This window comes from Ananas comosus, linkage group 5 (genome assembly GCF_001540865.1).
Source record: "Ananas comosus cultivar F153 linkage group 5, ASM154086v1, whole genome shotgun sequence".
NCBI classification, from domain to species: Eukaryota; Viridiplantae; Streptophyta; class Magnoliopsida; order Poales; family Bromeliaceae; genus Ananas; species Ananas comosus.
Genome location: NC_033625.1, coordinates 8,766,627 through 8,773,282, shown reverse-complemented (window position 1 = coordinate 8,773,282; position 6,656 = coordinate 8,766,627).

The following is a 6,656-nucleotide window of genomic DNA, read 5'->3' as shown; positions in this document are numbered from 1 at the left end:
CACCCCATCACGCGCACCCCGGCCGCTGGCGTGCGTCCCCGGCCGCTAGAAAAGGCCAACATTGCCTCCCTCTCAACCATCCTCTCCACCTTCTCAGCCGTCGACTCCAGAGAATTAACCTCACGCGTCTAGGCCCCTCCCTCGGTTGAGGCCCGTCCCACAGCGCCGTCCCCGCCGGCCCGCGTCGTCAGCGCGCGCCGCCGGCACCGCCCGTGAGACCTACGGCCAACCCAGACCTAGCTCGGGCCGAGCTCAGCCTAGCTCGAGGACCACGCGCCGCTGCCGCCCTTGGCCGGCCGCGCCGCCCTCTTGGGCCTCCTGCGATCCCTCGCCGCCGTCCCTGCGGGCCCCCGACCGCCACCTTGGCTCCCTGCAGGCACCCAGACCCAGACCGCGCCAAACCGGGGTCATCTTGACCCCCGCGCGCCACTGCCGCCCACGGACAACCGCGCCACCCTCTCTCGACCTCCAGCGACCGACCGCTGTCGCCCCGGCACTCTCCCGGCCGCTGCCTGGCCACCGTTATTTCCCTGACCCGAGCCGAGCCGAGCCGAGCCGCACGGGCTTGATCTCCTCCGTCGTCGGCTAGCATGTGCCCCGGCCCCACTGACTGGCCGCACCCGTCCCCTGCCTGCGCGCCCGCCACCCTGTAACACACTGGACCTGTGCAAATTGCGAGGTTCGAGTGTTTGATTTGAGTTCCGAGCTTTTCCACACCTTGTGGAGGGTTGTAGACGGTGTTTTGACCGGTAGTTCGAAATTCTGTATTTTTGGCTAAGTCCTGAAAGTTTCACTCTCGGGGACCGGTCCCTAGTGGGAGAGACCGGTCACTCGTAGCTACAGTTGCGGTAGACTTTGAGGCAACCGGTCCCTGGCCAGAGAGAGACCGGTTCCCGAGTGTTGGTTTTGCAGGAAGGTCCTGAGGGACCGGTCCCATATGGGGAGAGACCGGTCCCTCCATTCGAAAACTGCCCAGTCAGGGCAGTGCACAGGTTGCAAAGTTGAGGGGCTTTTCTGGATTTTGTTACTTTAGAGGGCTTTTAGGGCTTTTCCTCTCTCTCTCTTTCCCTCACTTCTCACTCTCTCACACTCTCTAAAAAGAGAAGAAGAAAGGAGAAGGAAGAAAGGGAAGAAGGAGGAGAAGAGGAAGGAGAGCTTGCTTGGTGGACTTTGGACTTCCCCCACACCCTCTCTTCTCACCATTGATGGCTTGGAGCTTGGGCTAGGAGCTTGATAGAGGACCAACCTTCAACCCTAGAGCATTTTGAGCTTGGTTTGGAGCTACCAAGGAGGTTAGTATGCTTAATCTACTCTTTGGAGCATATTTTGGTAGGTTTTACCAAATGAAACCCTAGAAATGAGATTTAGGGTTATTTTTGGGACTTTTTGATTAAAAGCTTTTGGAGCTCTATTGATTGGTTTAGAACCTTGGTATAGTTTGCTTTGGAAGGGATTTGGCTTCCATTTAGAATTTCTTAGAGGATTTCTACGCTATAGGTGAGTTTTCTCCACCTTAGCTAGAGTTGGTTAATGTTTGAGCTATGAGATGTTTGTAAGGTTTGTTTAACTCTTATTCCTACATCTTTAGGGTGCTAGGAGACTAGTGGGCACCTTCGTCAGAGCAAACGAACAGTCGCAAGAGTTGTGGTGGGTTTGACTTCATGAAACCGGGGCAAAATGCCACCTATGGGTGTTATACTTGTCGTAACGTCAATTTGATTGCATATTCATGCTAAATGGAATTTATGTGAATTTTAGAACACTTAAAATGCATGTGTTATGTATAATAACAATTTCACTCTATATAGTGGAGCTATATGTGTAGGCTGCATGCATGTGGAAGTGTTTATCCTTACGAGTTGATTACGTGTCTCGTGCGAGGGAAATGATTAGAATTATGTATTCATGAACATAATTATCATACTTTGACTTAGTGAACAAAAGCGCCATAAAGGAGCACTTGAGCTACTAAACTATGAAACTGCAACATAGAGACATAGTGATAGGCCATTGGACATCGACTATATTCCGTGTTTTAGACATGATGATGTAGTGATAGGCCATCGACACAGTTGCTATATTCCATATTTTAGACATGATGACTTGAGACTTGAGACGGACATATATGCTTACTTGCCTTTGTGCTCATTCGCACATGCTTGTGAGGGTCGCTCCCTAAAAGCTGGCACTCCGGAGATGGCCATCGCGATACATATTAGCCATGCGGGATTGGGCGCCGAAGTGGATTGTCGTGGGCAAGGCTCATTCCTAGGGTGGGGATGTTGACTACCACAGGGCCATTAGGCTCGGCACCGGCCAGACAGCCTACGGGTGGGTCTACAGGCCAAACAACCTTCGGGCGGATCTTCCAAGATTTAACTTTAAGTAGTTAACATGCCAAGTGAACATTGACTAGAATAGTAAACAATGACATTTTACTATTACATTGTGGATATTATGATGGTGTATACTCGTGCATTTTCATGATAGTATAACTTTCTTACTTATGCAATTCCATGCTAAGTAGAGACCTTATGTAGTAGTAAGTACTCATGTTTATTTACTTGTCGCATATATCGCTTTTGTTTATAATACAAGCAACTGCTACTGTAAAGTAAAGATGGAGGAATGTCCATGCATCAACTAAAAACTGATAGTACTAATATACCCAATCAAAAGCCATATTGGTCTAAAGATTTCAGGCTAGTGCCACACCGCTCTGAATTGCATATAACCCTAGCATAAGCTCTTGAGTTCACGGGTTGGCACTCCCAACTACTTTTTCAGAAAAAAACACTCCCTCGTGGTGGATCAGACCGCTGGTGTTCAAGAAATGCGTATGAGCTGTGGAGATTGATACTATATGCTCAATGGCCAACGACGGCGAAAAGCCGGAAGAACGATCACAACCATGTCCGACCAAATCAGGTCTAATATTCCCGAAGGAATGTCACAATGTCACTGACCTATCAGGTCTATAAAGCCGTATCACCAAGTATGAAATGTCGTCCATGATAAGGTCATGCAATGATAATCAATCACTAGGATGCTACTCTACTAATGAGTAAAACACGATACTACAAGATGAAATAACCGTAGAGTAGACCAACGAGTGCCAAGTAATGTGCAAGATACAAAACATATGATCATAATAAGCCATGCAATGCAAAGTACTGAACAGATAATCATGATAAGCTACGCAGTCACAGAAAAGGGAGAGGAAAGAAGTCACCGAGCATATGCCACTGAACCGACTTCGGATCGAAGTACCCACCTGTCACAGTCGCGTCTGAATCCTGGACGTGCAAGAAGTCAACCGGACCTACGACGGGTCTGCCGAGTCAGATACAAACCCCTACTAACTCAACGAAAGAACTCACACAATTCCCACATCCTGAGACTCGGTTTCCCAACAACTGATCTCCGCAAACCGCTAGAAATGTCCCGAAATTGCACCGAGACATTCCCGGGACCCACAGAAGGTCTCGGAAGGCACTGACTCGCTCGTTATCTCAGGTATGTGCTGTAATAATTTGTGGTGATATTTTGCACATTTAAAAGTGTTGGGAGACTTCGAATGAGTTATAAATGTAAAAAATTAGAAAAACTAAGTTTTTCAAGGTTCGGAGTCCGGACCCTGGGATCAAGGTCCGGACCCCGTAGGTCCTCCTTGCGTTTACGCAGAGAGGGTCCGGACCTTCGGGCTAGGGTCCGAACCCTATACGTTGGATTATTTACCACGCAAGGAGGGTCCGGACCTTGTGAAAGGTCCGGACCTTGAGACCGTCGTCTGTTTTTAAAGATGAGTTTTTCAAATCCTAATATATATCTATGTCTCCTAAACCTATAAATAAGCTATGGGGAGTGTCCTAATACATATGCTTAGAAATAAGATCCTTTAGAAACCCTAAAAACTTATTTTTGGAGCTTTTCGATTTATGTCTTAAAGCAAGTTTCGATCTTTCAATCGTTGACTCGATTCTTAGGTTTTTATTCCAATATTCCATTGAGAATTGAGTTGATGATGGATTGAAAAGGTTCTCCTCATATCTATGGTTTTTTAAGAAAATTCAATCACCACCAATTATTTTTTCTACGGGCTCTGGATGGAGTGTTTGTGCGAGGGCTTCGCGTGAGGCCGAGGATTCGGTGGACGCTTGTGGATTCGAGACGTTGTTGCTGCGAGGAATTGCGGTGTGATCGATTGGAGGAGTTCGATCAATTGAGGACCGGCGAAGACGATCTACGACGAGGATTCGGTAAAAGTTGGGTCATGAATTTGGTAAATCACTTTACACTCAATTTTTCATAGTGGATTATTTCGTGTAATTGGTCTCGTGGGTTTTTTACTCCGAGTTGGAGTTTTTCCACGTAAAATCTTGGTGTGTTGGTTTTATTTTTCTGCACTTGGTTTTAATTTGCATCGAGATTATTTGTTTTGTCGTTTACACCTATTCACCCCCCTCTAGGTATTATTTTATCTTTTAGATCTTTGGGATCCATAACTTATAGGCGGCAGTGGCGTAGAGGAAAGGTGGCTCCTCCAAGCCCGAGCCAATAAAGATGAGGGGTCCGGCGGCCGCGGTGACCTCAACAACGCACGAGGCCGTCGGATATGAGTTGCCGGAGATAAGGCAGCGTAGGGAGGGCCCAAGGGAGTTGCATGGCTCTCCTTGCAGATCGGGCTCACAAGGAAGAAGAAAGGAAGAAAGGAAGAGAGAGAAAGATGAGGAGATGAAGAAATTGAGGGGCTCCTCGCCGGCCGAGAGGTCGCCGGCGCAGGTGAGGCCCAGGGGAAAGGTGGCAGTCACGCTGGGAGCCTAGAGCGGCAAGGGTTAGGGTTTCCCACATGCAACTTCACACACACAGCCTATATATATATAAGCTGGGGCTACTATACTCTTATGAGTATAGGCCCCCTTGTACTCATAAATTTTTAACCGTTGATTGATGAAATGTGTGGTTAGGATGATGGTGGTCCCCACTTAAAATGATTGTGGTCTCCTAGGGTTGAGTGGGTAGTTGGTTGAATAGTATGATCTAACGGATGGAAATAATCAGTGAAATAAATCTAAGAGCCGAAAACTTATGAGTATAAAGGAGCCAATACTCATAAAAGTATAGTAGCCGGACTATATATATATATATATAGTTGAGCTAGAATACTATCGGTAGCAAACGGGCTCTGTTGCCACCCATTTGTTTTCGATGATGGAGCCTCCAAATCGACGATCTGCACCGTTAAACATGATCTATACCACTTGAAGTGTTTAGAAATCAAATTTCATACATTTTCGATATTATTCTCTAATCCATCAAGCGGACACAAAAATGAACGGCTAAAAATAAATATTCTTTAAAAAATGATGATAGGAGTCTTGTAGTCAAGATCAAGAGTATAGATTTTGTTTTAAATAGTTTAAAGAATTTTCTAACAAAAATTCAATTGATTTGGATATCTTTACGCCGTTAAACGGGAAAATGCCTCATATCGACCATTAAAATTACAAATTTTGAAACCCTTTGATCATTAGGTAAATGATGTCGAAAGGATTTGAAATTTGATTTCTAAATACTTCAAGTGGTGTAGATCATGTTCAACGGTGCCGATCGTCGATTTGGAGGCTCTATCATCGAAACAAATGGGGGTGGCCAAACAGATGCCCGTTGCTATCGATAGTATTCTAGTTAAAAAAAAAAAAAAAAAAAAAAAAAAAAAAAAACATCTCTCATTCCTCTCTCTCTCTCTCTCCTCTCGCTTATATATATATATATATATATATATATATATATATATATATATATATAAAATTAGGCTACTATACTATCTATAGTACCGAAGCTCCGGTACTATAATCTTGTTTTTGATCTTAGGGTGTTCAAATTAACGATCCACACCGTTAAATATGATCTAGAGTATATGAAGTTCTTAGGAATAACATTTTAGTTTTATTCGATATCGTTTACTTAGTAAATAAATTATGTCAAAATGGACGGTGAAAATTGAATAATCTTTAAAATTTGAGTATAGAACTTTTAAATTCAAGATCAAGAATGTTAACCTTAATCTAAATAGTTTAAAGTATTTTCTATGAAAATTTGAAGAAATTTAGATTCTTCCACACGTTAAACTCCAAACTCGCCATAGTAGCCATTGAAAATTGACAATTTTGAAATGGTTTGATCATAAAGTAAAATATGTCGAAAAAATATAAAATTTTATTTCTAAAAAATTTAAATACCCTAGATCAGTTTTAACGGTGTGGATCGTTGATTTGAACACCCTAAGATCGAAAACGAGACTATAGTACCGTAGCTCCGATACTATAAATAGTATAGGAGACTAGCTATATATATATATAGAATTAGGCTGGAATACTATTAATAGTAAAACGCACTTTTTGCTATCAAATTTTTAACTCTTGGATGAAAAATTGTAGGGTCAGGATGATATTAGTCGGTTAGAGTTGAGTGGTCCCCCTAGGGTTGAGTGGTCCCTACTGGGTTATAGTATTTAATTCAATGGTTAGAAATAATGAAAAGAGTTGATCCAAAGGCTAAAAAACTGGTAGTAACAATGGGATTTTGCTACTAATAGTAGCCCAGTCCAACTCTCTCTCTCTCTTTCTCTCTCTGTATATATATATATTGTAGAG